The sequence below is a fragment of the Herpailurus yagouaroundi genome, unplaced genomic scaffold (genome assembly GCF_014898765.1).
Source record: "Herpailurus yagouaroundi ecotype Mexico unplaced genomic scaffold, PumYag 139, whole genome shotgun sequence".
NCBI classification, from domain to species: Eukaryota; Metazoa; Chordata; class Mammalia; order Carnivora; family Felidae; genus Herpailurus; species Herpailurus yagouaroundi.
The window spans coordinates 40,567,308-40,584,134 of record NW_024412394.1 but is presented as its reverse complement, the minus strand read 5'-3'; the positions used below and the strand labels follow the sequence as shown (position 1 = coordinate 40,584,134).

General features: G+C 37.1%; 2 long non-coding RNA genes across 2 annotated transcripts in view; both read right to left on the bottom strand.

Annotated features, from left to right (window-relative positions):
* Positions 1-1,250: 1,250 nt before the first annotated feature.
* The window catches only part of LOC121029707 (uncharacterized), a 29,500-nt gene continuing 13,923 nt past the window's right edge, over positions 1,251-16,827 (bottom strand). Inside the window, exons 2-3 of the long non-coding RNA XR_005789848.1 lie at positions 5,365-5,491; positions 1,251-1,936 (exon numbers count right to left, since the gene is read on the bottom strand). This is a non-coding gene — a long non-coding RNA (uncharacterized LOC121029707). The remainder of the gene's footprint in view (positions 1,937-5,364; positions 5,492-16,827) is intronic.
* LOC121029708 (uncharacterized) lies at positions 10,611-14,902 on the bottom strand. Its single transcript, XR_005789849.1, has 3 exons — positions 14,803-14,902; positions 13,917-14,020; positions 10,611-11,169 (listed from the first exon to the last, which is right to left on the bottom strand). It is a non-coding gene; the product is annotated as an uncharacterized LOC121029708 (long non-coding RNA).

The window sequence follows — 16,827 nt, the reverse complement described above, 5'->3', positions numbered from 1 at the left end:
GTCATCAAAATTTTCTGACAATCATGTTTTAAAAATTTTAGCCATATGTTTTCAATCTCTGCTATATAGAAGGAACTTCACATAGCTGAGTAATATACTGGTGATTATCAGCAGAATATTGAAAAAAATTTGCATTATACTCCCAAAAATATTTTTGGCAGTTTCTGAAAAGTCATGATAAACAAGACCAAGGATAGGAAATGAGAAATGGACAAATGGCTCTTTTTTAGAAAAGGTAAAATTTGGAAGCTATAGGTCTACTTAATCTTGTGGATTTTTAGCTCAATTCTGGAATAAATTATATAATTGTTTGGAAGTAGAGATCTGCAGATACCAACATGAATACATTAAGAAAAAAGTCATAGAGCATAAACTAAACTCTCATTGTGATAGTTTCTAGATTTAGGGAACGCAGTAAATATAGAATACCTTAACTTTTGCGAAGAAAGTGATAAAGACTCATTGTTTTTGTGGGTAGGAGATGGGTATGTAAGTTCCGTGCTTACATATATGAGATGATTCTGCAACTCATATATGGACCATTATTGTCAAAGAATACTGCCTAATGGTTTGAGGAGAATTTCAGGTTGATCCCTAGTGGAAGGACTCAGAAATCTATCCTGGTCTTAATCTAAACTACATATTTTATCTGTGTGACAAGCATATAGAAATAATGATTATTAATTTTTCACATACTAGTTAAAACAAAAAACCCACAAAATGTTAGAAGAGAATTAAAAGGGACTAAATTAACAATACAAAATTTATAGGGATAAATGTAAAACCACACATTTAGATTTATAAAAATAAAATTCTGAAATACAAAGTTGAGTCCAGCCAAGATGGAGAAACACTGTCCAGATTTATTCTCTGGAAACAACAAAAACTGCATAAAGTAAATGATAAGCATTTTCAAGCGTTAGACACCAGACGGCACCAGACAAGGATCCATGAAGGCAAGGAAACAAACAAATGAGTCCTGACATTGTCTGTACATTAGTGTCTGGAGAGAGTTTCCAAGATGCAGTATAAGAAGGGGAAAGCCACGTATTCCCTGGCATTCTCCATAAGTTAAAGAAATGGAGTTGGGGGGGGGGCCTGGGTGTCTCAGTCGGTTAAGTGTCCATCTTCAGCTCAGGTCATGATCTCACCGTTCATGAGTTCAAGCCCTGTGTGGGGCTCTGTGCCGACAGCTCAGAGCCTGGAGCCTGCTTCAGATTCTGTATCTCCCTCTCTCTCTGCCCCTCCCCAGCTCGCATTCGGCCTCTGTCTCTCTGTCTCTGTCTCTGTCTCTGTCTCTCAAAAATAAAATAAAAACATTAAAAAAATTAAATGAGGAGATGGAGTTTGGGATGGCCAAGGCAGCTAACGTTCACAGGGCAGAGGAGAGAAGGACAGAAAGAGAATTCTGGAAATCTACAGAGAGGCCTCTTGAGGCTCTGGCTCAATACCAATGAGTACATGTGTCTTATTTTCCTCCAAGGCCAGCGGAAAATAATAGCTGAAAATATCAGTGAGAATCTCTAGAGCCTATAAAAAGCAAGGGATAGTTCATGCTCACAGAGCATCAGGCAAAGGACATATATTGCCTTAGTACTGGAACAAAACTAGCCCTATACTAAAGACTGCACTGCTCCAGCTTAACAAGGCTTAAGAGCAAGCCTTAAAAGGATCCTATTGTTTCCACGTGATTTAACTGCATCCTCAAAGCTTGAGAATATGTATAGAAATTCACAATGTCTTGTATCTAATTAAAAACACTCCCAGTTATTCAAAGAATCAGGAAAATGAGTGGATTAAACAACAAAAATTTGTTTCCCCACAGTTCTGGAGGCTAGAAGTCCAAGATCAAGGCTCTAACAGTGTTGGTTTCCAGGAAGTTCTCCTTTGTTAGCTTGCAGATGGCCACCTTCTCAGTATGTCCTCAAATGGTCTCCTTTGGGATACAGATTGAGAAAGAGAGAGAGAGAGGCAAGTCTCGTCTTATAAGAACATATCACATTGGGGGTGTCCTAATGTGATGACCATATACATTTTTTATTTTAACGTATGAATTTTAGGGGGAAACAAACATTCAGTCCATATATAATATATACACATTAGCATATATAGTGACTAATATAGTTACAACTATATATAAAACCATATGTATATATATATATATTAAATTGTGCAACCATACATTTATATATATGCAAATACACGTGCACACACACACACACACAGATTCCTTTAATGGTGGGTGAATGGATGAAAGCAAAATAAACATCAATAAGTAATTCCATCAGGAAGTCCCAAATATTTTGAAAATGTTTAGGAGATATTTTGAAAATGGAGTGGTGTTTCGTATTTTAGCCTATTGGTGACTCCCTCTTTTCTACTAGCTAATTCAGCCTACTCTTCCTTTGAAAAATCCACGTTCCTCCACTATTTCTGACAGTCCCTTGGGTTTTGCACATGTGTTCATATATAAGAACAGGCAGCTACCATGTAGTATTTGAATTGTCTTCCTTTGGCTGCTTCAATCACTCTTCCCAAGGTCCTATAGGTCTGCAGGACATCTCTGACATTACTATTATTAAGACTATTAAATCTCAAGTTTTATGTGTATGTTGCCAAATTTCTCAACACAGGGCTGTTGTAACGTGACAGGTAGGCCTAAAAAACTTTGACCTCCATGAACCTCCTGGAAGAGGTAGTTGCTAGATAGTTAATTTTGCTATGGAACTCCTCCAGCAGGGAGGAAGAAACCAAAGCCACTCTGGTGTCTCAGGGAGTGTCCCATCTTATGTCGCACAGAGTTAAGCTGGAGTTCAGATATTTGAGTCAATGCAGAGACAGCACATATTAGTGTGAAGAGTGAGCTTCGTGGCAAGTCACTGAACAGTGCCAGCTTACATTTTCTCAGGACCAGCTCTTAAGAATTTAAGTTTCTTGAGAATTGAAGGAGAGTATTGTGAGAGGATGGAAATGAAAAATCTCAGCACTTGTTACCGTAATTGCTAAGATCATGATTGTCCCCTGCTTATAACGTTCATAGCCTTCCTAGTAACTAAAGCAAGGAGTTGTGCTCCTGAGCAAAGTCAAAGGCCCTGCATTATTTGGCCCTTCCTAATTCTCCAAAATCATCTCATCATAATTTCTCCTCTCGCTAAGCTTCAGCTCACCTCAGTTCCTTGAACAAACACTTTCTTCTCGCCCCAGGGCCCTGCCTTTTATTGTTGCTTTTGCCTGGAACACTCATCTGTATGTAGATCGTCAGTGGTGGACTCTTTTCCATCTTTTAGGTCCCTGTTCAAATGTTATTTCTGCAGTGAGGCCTTTCAGTTGCTTGTCATCATATCACTATGCTTATTCCTTTCCCTGTACTTCACCCTATCTGCAGTTACTTATCTTGCATTAATGTTCGTGTTTATAATTTATTACCCTTGTGTTTATTATCTACTCCTACCAAGTTAGCATTTTGAAACGAAAATCCTTCCTTGCTTACTTGTTCATTATTATGTCAAAAACATTGAATGATATCCAGCATATTGTAGGTAGTTCAATAAGATTGTTATGAATGAACACATGAATCTGTGTTGCTCACTAGGCTACAAGGTCTGTAAGGGCTGGATTAAAATATGTTTTGCACATGGTGTACTGTATCCCCCTATGCAAAAGATATACTTAATAATATGTGCTGAATAAAAAGGAAAGAAAAATACTAAGTCAAGGGGAACCCTTAAAAACCTAAGAGCCTATGCCATTTTGACAAGATCATAGTTAAACGTAGCAGCACCTTCCGTCTGTGGTTACTGTGAGCCACTATCTAGCTCCGAAGGGATCTCGCCAGCCTACAGGTGCATATAGCATCACTTGAAGACTACTCAGATCTCAGATATGATTACCCCTAGTTGCATAATGCTGGTTCTCAACCCCTAAGATGTTCCCTTTAGCATTTCTCAGAGTCATAAGTGATGTCTTACTTGTGATCAGAAACAAATCTAGCCTTACTAGATACCACATTTCTCCTCCGACGGCCACCACTTCTTTTCCAGATCCTGTTCCTCCAAGCATCTCCTTCTTCAGCAAACCCTGTTGCTACTCCACTGAGCACAAAGGATGTTACAACATGCTGCAGTTCCTAAAAGTTTGCAGAACTAAAATTTGGTGACCTGTGGCAAATTGGGGTTGTCTGTCTCCAACTTGTAACGTTCAATCTGAGGGGTCAAAAACAATGCAGTACATATGTGTGTACACCTTCATGTTTTATGAAGTGTTCAGGAAATGTTCTTTCAGTTTTTACTTACAGTCCTCATTTGGCCTAGGACCCAGACATGAATGTATGGGACTGGGCTGAGAACAGATGTGACATTCACAAAGCTATAATCAAAATCTCTAACTCTGTTGACTCAGGGTTTGATGCTGGGGAGTTCATTAGGTCTCCCTCCTTCCAACCTTAGGATGAATTCTTTTCCAGGTAACTATAGCCCCCTTTTAGTTGGACTTCTGTCAGAGATCTCATAATTTACCCCAAATGCCGAGTAGTCCAAGCAGGAGACAAAACTCAAGATTTTTCCATAGGCTTTTCAGGCCCTGGGAAAGTAGGCTGCTCACAAATTTCCCAGACATGCTCAAACAGGTATAAGCCTATGGGAGCTGCACCCCAGATTTGCTATCCTGATGCACAAGAAGATCTTTAAATGAACTCAGCAGTGACAAGCTTTCATGTCACATAAAGCCACCCACACTCTTGGTAAGAAAGCAGCCAGCAGCAACAGAGGCCACAGGCTGCAGCAAGAGCAATTTAAAGGCCACCAAAGGGAACGCAAAGGCCAATCACAGCAAAGGATATTCTATCAAGGGCAGGAAGGAATTTGGGCTTTCAACAATTTTGCTGAAATTCTTTCCATGATACTCCTCAAATTGGAGACACAGGTTACTTGCTAATATATACGTATATTGACTGGAAGGATATACACAGCATTAAAACAGTTGCTTTATTTGCATGATGGAATTGTGGTGCTTTTTCAAAATAAAGTTTGGTTTTTATATTTTGTTACTGTGTTTCCACAATTAAAGGGCCAAAGAATAAGTGAAGATTACTGTCATATATCTGTAAGCCTAGTTACTCTAAGATCATCAACACAACAATAACTTCTTGTTCAAACCAGGAATTAATAATTAATTCTCTCTAATCCCTTGTTCAGTTCGTGAATGTGTATGCTAAAAGCCATAACATAGGAATTGCAGAATCGTAGTTCACAAATTCAAAAGTGCAAGAACTATCATATTTGTTTATAATCTATAAATCACTTGAAATCCAACTCCATGTCCTATTCTTACAGGGTGGTGGGAAATTCAGCAACAATTGGGCTGTACCTGTGTCTCATGTATGACCAAGATTCTGGGAGGCTCCAGTCATCTTCAATCATTTGCTCATAGTGATTACTGGAGAAGTGCTGGGATATTTTCAGGGAATCTGCTGCTTTGGTCCACATTCACGGCCCTGGAATCATGAGCAAGGCTTAAAGGATCTGTGCTGAAGATACAGCATTCTGTGTATCCCCAGAGAGACACCAGGTCCTCTAGAAATCTTGCTACCTCTTGCCTCTGAGGCAAGAAAATACTAAGGGACTGGTCACCTATTTAGAATAAATAATTCCAAAAAAGTCATCAACATGAATTACTACAGAACATTTATAACAACTAAAACACATATAGTTAACTACGTAACACAGAGCTGTGACCATCAACATTATAAGCAGTATTCTGAAATTCTAAAATAACTTATTTTAAATTATTAAATCAGGCACAGAGTGGTTAAAGTCTTTTCTTATCTATCCATCTATCTACCCGTCCTATTTAAAATTATCTTCTAATTGAATTGCCTGGGAGGAGCCTGAATTAACTTATTACCTGAATACATAAAGTGACCAAGAGCTTTCCTCATTTAATAAAAGAATTTAATACGTTATTTTATTCTAATAGTTGGGTGCCTGAAGTTTTCTTACATAATTAAATGCTATGATCTGTTAGTGATAGGAGTAATGCCTTAATATTTTCATAACATTCTCTTTTATTTCAAATCTTAAGAAAGGATTTCATGGACTCTGAGCACACAGAATCAGTGAGGCATTTATCTGGGGCGAGGAAAAAGTCACCCACCCATAGCCTCTTGCACAACCATGTGTACGCAGGGTCTGATTAGAGTGCCACTTTGCGCCATGGACACCCGGATAGTGACAGCAGTACCTGTCAGAGGCTCACTCCCTGATTTATCTGATAGGGCAAGATTGCACAGGGAGTGTCCAACAGCCCAACTAGTCCTGTCAGAGTGGAACCCACAGATGGTTCAAGGGTGAAGAAGAGAGCCACAAGAGTCCCTTTCTGTAAAAACACTCAAGATGAGAAAATTAGGAGACACCTTCCCCATCAACTGTAGATGAGTGCAGGAAGGAGAGACAGAAGAAAAGCAGACATTGGTAAATGGTAATTTTTTTTTGACAACATAAGTATCTTATAGGAAATAAGTCATCTGATTTTTTTAAATGAAATAAGAGGGAAAGAGAAATAGGAATTCAAGGGGGAAATATAGCACTCTTAGCGAAATTGATGAAATTAAAAAAAAATAAGTTTCTTTGGAATAATACTTTAATAAAGTTTGGATATTTAATAATTGGTGATTTAGGGGCACCTGGGTGGCTTAGTTGGTTAAGTGTTCGACTTCGGGTCAGGTCATGATCTCATGGTTTGTGGGTTTGAGCCTGCGTCAGGCTGTGTGCTGACAGCTCAGAGCCTGGAGCCTGCTTCGGATTCTGTGTTTCCCTCACTCTCTGTCCCTCCCCCACTCACGCTCTGCCTCTCCCTGTCTCTCAAAAATGAATAAACGTTAAAAAAAAATAATTGGTGATTTAGAGTTCTGAATTGTAGTCATTTGGGAAAAAATATATCCTACAATATAATCACATTAAATAAACTCATATCAATATGTAATGATAATAGCTATTATAGAAATCAGTCCCAATTCCTGAAGGAAATATCAAGAGTGAAACAAAAAATGATGTTTTCTGTTTGTAAATAACTTTACAGTTTTCAAAGTGTCTCATTTTGATCCTCATATCAGTTTATGAAAGAGGCATAACATATTTTTCATCATTTTTCAGGCAGGAGATTGAAGATTAGATCAGTTTAGTGACTTACCCTCAGTTATATGACTGGAAAATAGCAAAAGTAGGACTAGGACTCTGGATTTCCGCTTCCAAGTCCATTTTTACTCCTGCCGTAATGACCACTCATAATTCTACAGTTTTTGTTACTGAAAATAGTTACTAATTTTCAAAGTTGAGTAAAGCTTGTCCAGGGATAGATATAATTCATAGTTCTATTCGTATTGGATTGATGCATTTTGTGGTTGTCCCTTCTCATGTATTATTAAAATAATATGTGAATCAACTTAATAAACAACACCACTCACAATTTTCCTTTGTGTTCTCCAAGAACCTTACTCTTCAAGCATAGCTTAGTTGGCAGATGGCTGAGTGCTCCATTTGAAGAACATCCCTTCCTCCTACTCCACCCTTTGACCCAGTTTCTACCAAAGTTGGCACCGCAGCCATGATATTGCATATATTTCAGAAATACTGAATTGGCTTTAAACCTGTCTCAGCAATTGCCAACCAGGCTATTTAACTTAGTCTGGAAAAGGCAAAAGTAGGAAGACACATGTGCAAAGACATCGTTAGGTTTATTCTCTTCCCCACCAATTTCTTAGATTCACCCCTTTCATCTAGGCCCAGGCGTAAATGTGCCGATGAGTTAGGCTGGACACCCTATTTGGGTCACAAAGACCTTGAGAAGGCCAAACGAATGTTCTCAGCTCTAAAGCTTCCCCGGAAACCATGGAAGCTTCACATGATGTGGTTCCATGGAGAATATCGTGCTTACTTAGAAATTCTTGGTTACCCTGGGATGATCAGAAAAGGTCCACCCCTAACATTTGCAAGCTCCACAGCAAGAGTACAAGTAGAGGTCCACATGACCATATATCTAAATACTTAAATGTTGTGTATAGGTCAGGCTAACAAGTTATAAGATGAAATATGTTCTCTCCTCCTACTGAAACAGCAGTACACTCATAATAACAAAAATAAAATACATGTTTAAAGCTATGGCTGGTGTTACTGACAGTTGGCAAAACATAAAAGACATTTGAGTTTAATTATTACACTACCTTTTAGGGATTTTTGTTGTTGATGGGTCATAGATGTTTATATTAATAATAACATAAAGCTATATAATTTATAAATCATTTATAAGTTGACTCATTCCATACATTTATTTTTCTTACTTTCATTAGAAAAAGGTAACTCACTATGTTACTCTAATTAAGATTTTTACATTATTTGTGTTCTATTGACAGTAAAGAGTGAAAAGATTAAAAATTAGTTGCAACTATATTGAGTACAAAATTTGAATATATTTTCAGCAAAATTAAAATAAATATAAAAATTATGATTATGTTACATATATTTTCCTAAAAAGTCATCTTCTTCCAAAATATTCAAATTATATATATTAAAATTAAGTCAAAATACAAATTATGATCAATGAATATGAAAAATTGTAATCAAATTTATTAAATTAAGTTGATTTTTTAAATCATCTTTAAACATTAATTAAATCTTATTAAACATTTTTATAAAAATAAAACTATCCATTCATGGACCTTGAGGGCTTTATGCTAAATGAAATAGGTCAGACAGAGGAAAACAAATACTGTATTATCTCACTTATATGTGAAATGTTAAAACAAAACAGAAACCCTGAACACCAAACTCATAGATACAGAGAACAGACTGATGGTTGCAGGAGTTAGGGGAAGAGGGGTGGAAAAAATAGGTAAATGTGATCAAAAGGTATAAACTTCTAGTTAAAAAATAAGTTCTGAGCATGCAATTGTACAGTATAGTGACTACAGTTAATAACACTATATTGAATATTTAAAGGTTGCTAAGAGAGTAGATCTTAAAAGTTCTCTTCATTAAAAAAATATGTATAAGTATGTATGATGACAATTGTTAACCCTGAAAGCAATATGTTATATTTCAGTTATATCTCAATTAAAACAAAAACAAAGCTATTTACGATACTAGCATTGCATATCCATTTAATTGTTAATAAAGAATCAGTATCACATTTTATAAATATTATGTCTAGATTAGCACCATCCAATAGAAATATTGTGCAAGCTATATGCATAACTTCTACTTTTTTACATTAAAAATTTTAGAATTAACAAGTAAATATTTAAAGTAATTAAAATTAATTTTAATAATATATATTATTTAATTGAACATATTAAAATATTATTCCAACATGTAATCAATATTATAACAATTAATGAAGCTTTTTATATTCTTTTTTTCACATTGAATGTTCAAAATTCAATGTTTATGTTACACTTACAGCACTTCTCTGTTGGAGTAGCTACATTTCAGGTGCCCCAACAACCTCATGTGGTTAAGGCTACCATATTGGACAGCCATGTGCGCTGTTACAAATACCATATTAATTGGTGAGGGTCTTCTGACCCATACATTGAAACACAAAGAGAAGCAAGCAAATGGATGTTCCACACTACTGGGAATGATGTTAAGAGAAAGAACTTGACTAGTTAATTAGTCTTTCTCTAATCTCAGCACTTCTACCACTAATAGTCCTCTGAAGCATTGTCCGTTTCTGCTGTTGGCCATGGCACAACCCACGATCTCTCATGGGTGCAGGTGCCTTTTGTTTCCAAGGTCCTAGAATAAGAGGTTTGGGGAAGCATTTCCTTGGGGTGTGAATGGAGTGAGAAACAAGAGTGGATGTTTAGGGTTACAAATAACACTGTGCAAAGCCAAGCACTAGAGGAGTAACAGAGATAGAATGTGTTTATTAATAACTGTATTTCTTGGTGTGTTTTGTGAAAATTGGGGTTCAGGAGAGGGGATGCTCTTGCTCTGGTATGGGGGGGTATTGGATCAGGGTAGCCCTAGAGCTAGCCGGGCTTCCTGGGGCTACAGCAGAATAGGAAGGGACAGAGACAGGCCAGGCCTCGCAGGACTATGCTAGACAGGGACTGTGAATCCAGGATCACACCAGTTTCTCAGTGTTGAGTTATTGAAGTCTTCAGCATAAAGATATGCACTGGTATATATTTTCCCCTTTGTTGGGCTTTTTGAAGCATTGGTTCCAATATCAAGGTTAAATTTGGAAAAAAAGAAAGAAAGAAAAGCAAGGAATGAAAGAGGGAGATACCTTCTGACAGATACATAACAAATAATGACTGGTCCAACCTCCCTCACCACCCTCCCATCTCTCAAACACACAGATATAGCCCTTATCATATAACACAAACGTGAAATTCCAGGGCAAGAAGTATTGCATTGTATTGTTTTTATGCTTTTATTTTAAAAGTATATATGATAAAATATATGAGAAGACACAGAATCTCCCAGAAATACTTGCTGCCAATATATTTTGCTAAAACTGACTCCCAAGAGTTTCATCTGCATTTCATATTATAACTGACACTGACAGCTTCCCTGAAAGCCTTGTGAAGAGGAGCCTGCTTGCCCCTTTAGAGACATGGTACCACGTAGTGTTGCATACATGATAGCCTTTGCAGTGCCTCACCTCAGAAGATACATGCCATCACTTTGTCCCTTATTGGTCATATTACCTTGACTGGTCATTAAGATACTATCTGCCAATTATCCATTGTAAAACTTCCTTCTCCCCTTTGTAATTAATGTGAGCTGTGTTAAGTGATGTTTCAGGTTATATGACTATCCTGCATCTATTGATAGTTCTAGCCAGAATCAACTATTATTACAGCTGCTGAAAAATCGTGGCTTTTCTACTCTTATTATTCCTTCTATATTTACTGGTGAGCATTTGTGTCAAAAGATACAAAAATGTCCCTCATTTATGTTCATTTTATGGAAGCTGTAGGAATTTTACTATTCTACCTCTGATGTAAGCTCCTTCCACTCATATCTTATCATTATTATAGTAATTTAATTAAAAGACTATGGAATAAGAAGTGCTATTTTGGGAATACCCAAATGGTAAAGATGGTGGTATTAGCTTCTTCTTTTCTTATTACTCACCAGCAGTGTTACAGGATACATGTCCTTCTTGCTGCATAATATCAAAGAGAACAGATGCTGTAAATTCATATTCAGGCAGGACATAGAAAGGATCGTTCAGAATGTGTACATGACAAGAAATCATTGCTTGGTTCTAGATGTTCTGCTGTCACAGCGTTTTGGTTTTTTGCCTTCTTCTTCTTTTTGACTTTGTTTATATTCAGCTTTACTCTTTTGCCCCACATTCCTACTCAGAAGAAATGTCTGCTCATTTACATTTGTAATGCTACAAAACTTTGAATAAAATGCTTAAGTATCAATTATAGTGAATAGAGATTTTTATAAATATTCATCACACACTATAATCTAACTATTTCCTAGCGAGCAAATTAGTAAAGCTCAGTGCATTGTAAATAACAATCTTCACGGTACTTTGGTTTTATTTATTTTTGCCAAATGATTATTAGGAGAATGGAGACTGGCACTGGTAATTAGAGAAAGAGATAGGATGCCCAGTGTGCACATGTGTAGGTGCCTGACTGTTATTCCCACCCCTATCCTCAATCCTGCCAAGTTACAAGACTGAAAGAGATTATGATACACTGCTTTAGTCTATATTTTCTTTTTAAAAAGTGTTTAATTATTTATTTTGAGAGGGGAGGGGCAGATAGAAGGAGAGAAAGAATCCCAAGCAGGTTCCGTGCTGTCAGCGTGGAGCCCAGTGGGGGGTGGGGGGGAGCTCAGTCTCACAAACCATGAGATCATGACCTGAGCCATAATTGAGAGTTGGATATTTAACCAGCTGAGCCACCCAGCATTCCTAATCTATATTTTCTAGGTAAGTCTATGATAACTACTTGTCCATCCACCCATCCATTCATCCATTCATCCATCCATCCATCCACCCAACATTTGCCATCTATATTGAACATCTAGTCACTGTCAGGCACTGTTCATAGCATCACATATATAGAGATGAATAGGACATAGTCCCTACTCTTAAATAACTCCTATTACTATATAGGAATCAATCTACCTCTAAGGCCTTCTTTCTTTTCTGTCCAGTAATTTCCTCACAAATGTGAATACCTGCTGTGTTTTTCTCCTCCATGCTGATGCAGATAAAGCCTACTTTTGAGGACTGTTATCCACATCGGCTTCATCTAGGAAGCTAAAAATCACTGCACAACACCTCTAGAGTTGCCCTTTTTTTTTTAATTTTTTTTCAACATTTATTTATTTTTGGGACAGAGAGAGACAGAGCATGAACGGGGGAGGGGCAGAGAGAGAGGGAGACACAGAATCGGAAACAGGCTCCAGGCTCTGAGCCATCAGCCCAGAGCCTGACGCGGGGCTCAAACTCACGGACCGCGAGATCGTGACCTGGCTGAAGTCGGACGCTTAACCGACTGCGCCACCCAGGTGCCCCTAGAGTTGCCCTTTTAAGACAACTTGTTAGGGGGGGTGCCTGGGTGGCTCAGTCAGTTGGGCGTCTGACTTCAGCTCAGGTCATGATCTTGCGGTTTGTGAGTTCGAGCCCCGCGTTGGGCTTTGTGCTGACCGCTCAGAGCCTGGAGCCTGCTTCAGATTCTGTGTCTCTCTCTCTGCTCCTCCCCTATTCATGCTCTGTCTCTCAATAATAAATACACGATAAAAAAAAATTAAAAAAAAGAAAATACAACTTGTTAGGAAAACTGTATATTTCTCTCACCTCCTATGAATTACTGAAAAGAAAACATGATAGAGAAAGAAGGGATGGAAGTATTTGTCATGAAGGGACAGAAAAAATCCTAAAGAAAACTTAAGTTCTCCTTTCCCAATATATCCTTCAATAACTCTAGGAGAGAGAAGAGAATATCTAATAAAATACTAGAGAATATAATTCATGCTATTCTTTTTAAGAACAATAAAAATAATTAAAAATTCCAAGTTATCTAGGGTGTGGGGTGCCTGGGTGGCTTAGTTGGTTAAGTAACTGACTCTTGATTTTGGCTCAGGTCATGATCTCATGGTTTGTGAGATTGAACCTCACATTGGGCTCTACATTGAAAGCACATAGCCTGCTTGGGATTCTCTCTTTCCTTCTTTTTCTGCCTCTCTCTCTCTCTCTCTCTCTCAAAATAAATAAATAAAACTTAAAAAAATAAAGGTATGGGGGGAGGTTTTTTCATTATTCTTTTTAATTTTTTTAATGTTTATTTATTTTTGAGAGAGAGAAAGAGACAAAGTGCAAGCAGGGAAAGTGCACAGAGAGGGAGACACAGAATCTGAAGCAGGCTCCAAGCTCTGAGCTGTCAGCACAGAGAGCCTGACGTGGGGCTCAAACCCATGAACAGTGAGATCATAACCTGAGCCAAAGTCGGATACTTAACTGACTGAGCCATCCAGGTGCCCTGGGGGGAGGTTTTTTTCAACATGAGAAAATATAATAGAATACCTAGAGGGCTATACTTTTTCCACATGGAAAGAGATAGTTATCAGTGCTTATTTCCTTTTTATACAAAGTAAATTTTTAGAATATTATTTATGGTTACTCAATTCAACTACTAATGAAGAGAGATATATCTCAATATCTTTTTAAAAATCTTTTCAATTTTCCATGAAGAACTTATTCTCTTTTAAGTACATTTATTAGTAACAATTTCAGTAGTAAAATGCTATGCTTTAAATATACTTTCATATTCATTATCTCATTTCACCCATATAACAATTTCATGAAGTAGATAGAGAATGAATTATCTTCATTTATCAGATACAGAGAACTATAAAGTGACTAGTGACTTATTCATGCCCACACACCTTAGAGCCAGAGATAAAAATAGACGTAAGCTCTCCATGATTCCTGGTCCAGGATGCTTTCCATTATAACAATTATCTTCCTAGTTGCTCTTAATATCTATGATCTGTTGCAGACAAAACGCCAAAGGAAAATTCTTTCAGTAAAATAAGGAACATACTAGTTAGGATCTAATAAAATGTGTTTAAAAATGTGTTGCTTTCCTTCAGTCGTATCCTTATTTACCCTAGATCAGAAAAGGATGAATGCATACTACCAGAAATTTACCATGAGACTAATTATTTCATAGTTTTGTTAATTTTGTGGCCAACGCTAATTCATGTGTCAACCTTTACTTGGAAACTTTCTGTATCATTCTAGACCAAAATCTTACTAGTAATATAAGAAATGTTGCTGAATCTTTGCCAATTATAATTTGGGAGTTTGCTGATGAGTTAAGTTAGACCATATTACTTACAGATTTGATTTAGTTTATTGGTTTAATGATCTTCTCAGTAGAACATGACAGCATAATATTTCTTTCACTTTCCACTTTGACTTTATAACTAGGGAGAATTTTATGATCACTAAGGTCCTATTCACATCCAAACCCATGCAATTTAATTCTATATATGTCTTGGCCAGGACAACACTTTCCAATTTACAGAGAAAGTTTTCTCCAAATGATGCCCATTGGTTCCCGATATGATACTGACAGATATCGTCTATTTTAAAGAAAAAGTACAAGTTATAGAAGGCATCAATATGATGGGGAAATCACTTTTGATTTCTCAAAAAAAAAATGATGGAGTAGTGACTGACATACAGAGCAGTGACTCAATGAATGTTTGCCGAATGAACACATGAACTGGTTAACATTTATGCATGACATATATCTTGGCTATTTACCTTTTCTAGAGAGGCACTGGCATTCCCAGTCTAAGTTAGGAGATCCTCTGGTTTCCATTGCATTCCATCATACTCCGGTCTTAAATTTGTCATCAAGGCTGTTGAGGTTAATACCATTGTTACTACTATATTTACTGGGTTCCAGAAGCAGAGGCAGTAGATTATTAGCTCATTTACTTATCTCTCTATTACACTGTTAGCTCTTTAAGGATTGTGCCTGGGTCAGAGTCAAAACAGCAGCAACCAATATTTATTGAGTTCTCATGCTACTTGTATAGGCTGACCTCATTTAAGTTTCATAGCATGCTTATGCTGTAGGTACTACTGTAAAATCTACTTTACCATAAGATAACACAGTAGCTATTTCTTCAAGATATATTCCTAAAACTGAAATTACTGCAAAGGCTGTAACTATTTTTCCATGTTTTAATTATTTACTTAAAAAAATTTTAATGTTTGTTTTTGAGAGAGAAAGTGAGAGAGAGAGAGACAGAGCACAAGTGGGGGAGGGACAGAGAGAGACACACACACAGAATCTGAAGCAGGCTCCAGGCTCTAAGCTGTCAGCACAGAGCTCGTCGCAGGGCTTGAACCCACAAACTGCCAAATCATGACCTGAGCTGAAGTCAGACACTTAACTGATTGAGCCACCCAGGTGTCCCCCATATTTTAATTATTTATAATTTTAAAAAATATTTATTTTTTAGAACAGTTTAGATTTAAATAAAAACTGAAAGTAGAGTCCCATATACCCTACACCCAGTTTCCCTTATTATTAACATCTTACATTAATATGATACCTTTGTCTCAATTATTGAACTAATGCTGAGATAGTACTTTACTCAGATTACTTTTTTTTTATTTAAAAAAATTTTTTTTAACATTTATTTATTATTGAGAGACAGACCATGAGCAGGGGAGGGGCAGAGAGAGAGGGAGACACAGAATCTGAAGCAGGCTCCAGCCTCCGAGCTTGTCAGCACAGAGCCTGATGCAGGGCTCAAACTCACAAACCAAGAGATCATGACCTGAGCCCAAGTCTGACGGTTAACAGACTGAGCCACCCAGGCGCCCCAGTACTTTACTCAGATTTCTTTAGTTTTTACCTAATGTGCTTTTTCTGTTCCAGGATCCCATCCAGAATAATGCATTATTTTTAGTTTTCATGTCTTCTTAGGCTCCTCTTGGCTATGACAGTTTTTTAAACTTTCTTTGCTTTTGATGACCCTGGCAGTTTTAAAGAGTACTAGTTAGATATTTTATATAATGGCCCTCAATTGGAATTTATTTGATGTTTTCCACATGATTCTACTTGGGTTATGAGTTTGGGGTAGAAAGACCATTTTCATTACATAGGGTAAAGCGCCTCTTTCATTACATCAGAGCAAGGTATATACTATCAACATTTCTTATCATTGTTGATGTTGACCCTGATCACCTGGCTGAGGGAGTGTTTGTCAGATTTATCCATTGTAAAATTTCTCTTTTTCTTCCCTTTCCATATTGTGCTCTTTGGAAATAAGTCACTATGTGTATCCCTTACTCAAGGAATTATTTGGAATTCATCTACAAGAGATATTTCTCTCTTCTTCCCCATTTATCCAGTCATTTGTTTATATCAGTATGTACTCATAAATATTTATTTTAAACACTACTTTATCTATTTTTTTGCTCAAAGTGTTTCAACTTTGGGCATTGGGCGCTCTTCCAGTTGTCTCCTGTGTCCTTTTGCCGTACCCACACCAATTATTTTTTCCTCTTTGAACACATCTTTAATTTCTAGTACTAAAAGATGTTCTGAGATCCTCTTATGCATTTCCTGCCCCAGTCTTAGAATCAGTCATTTTTCCAAGGATCCCTGATTACTTTGATTGGAGAATAGTATTAGAAACCAAAATCTGGGTAATAAGTGTGCTTGTTGCTAGTAATATATCAATACTTCTAAACCCTCTCAGTTGACAAAGCAAAAATATAGACATGCATATATTAACTTGTGTATATACACATATCGATAAATACATCTAT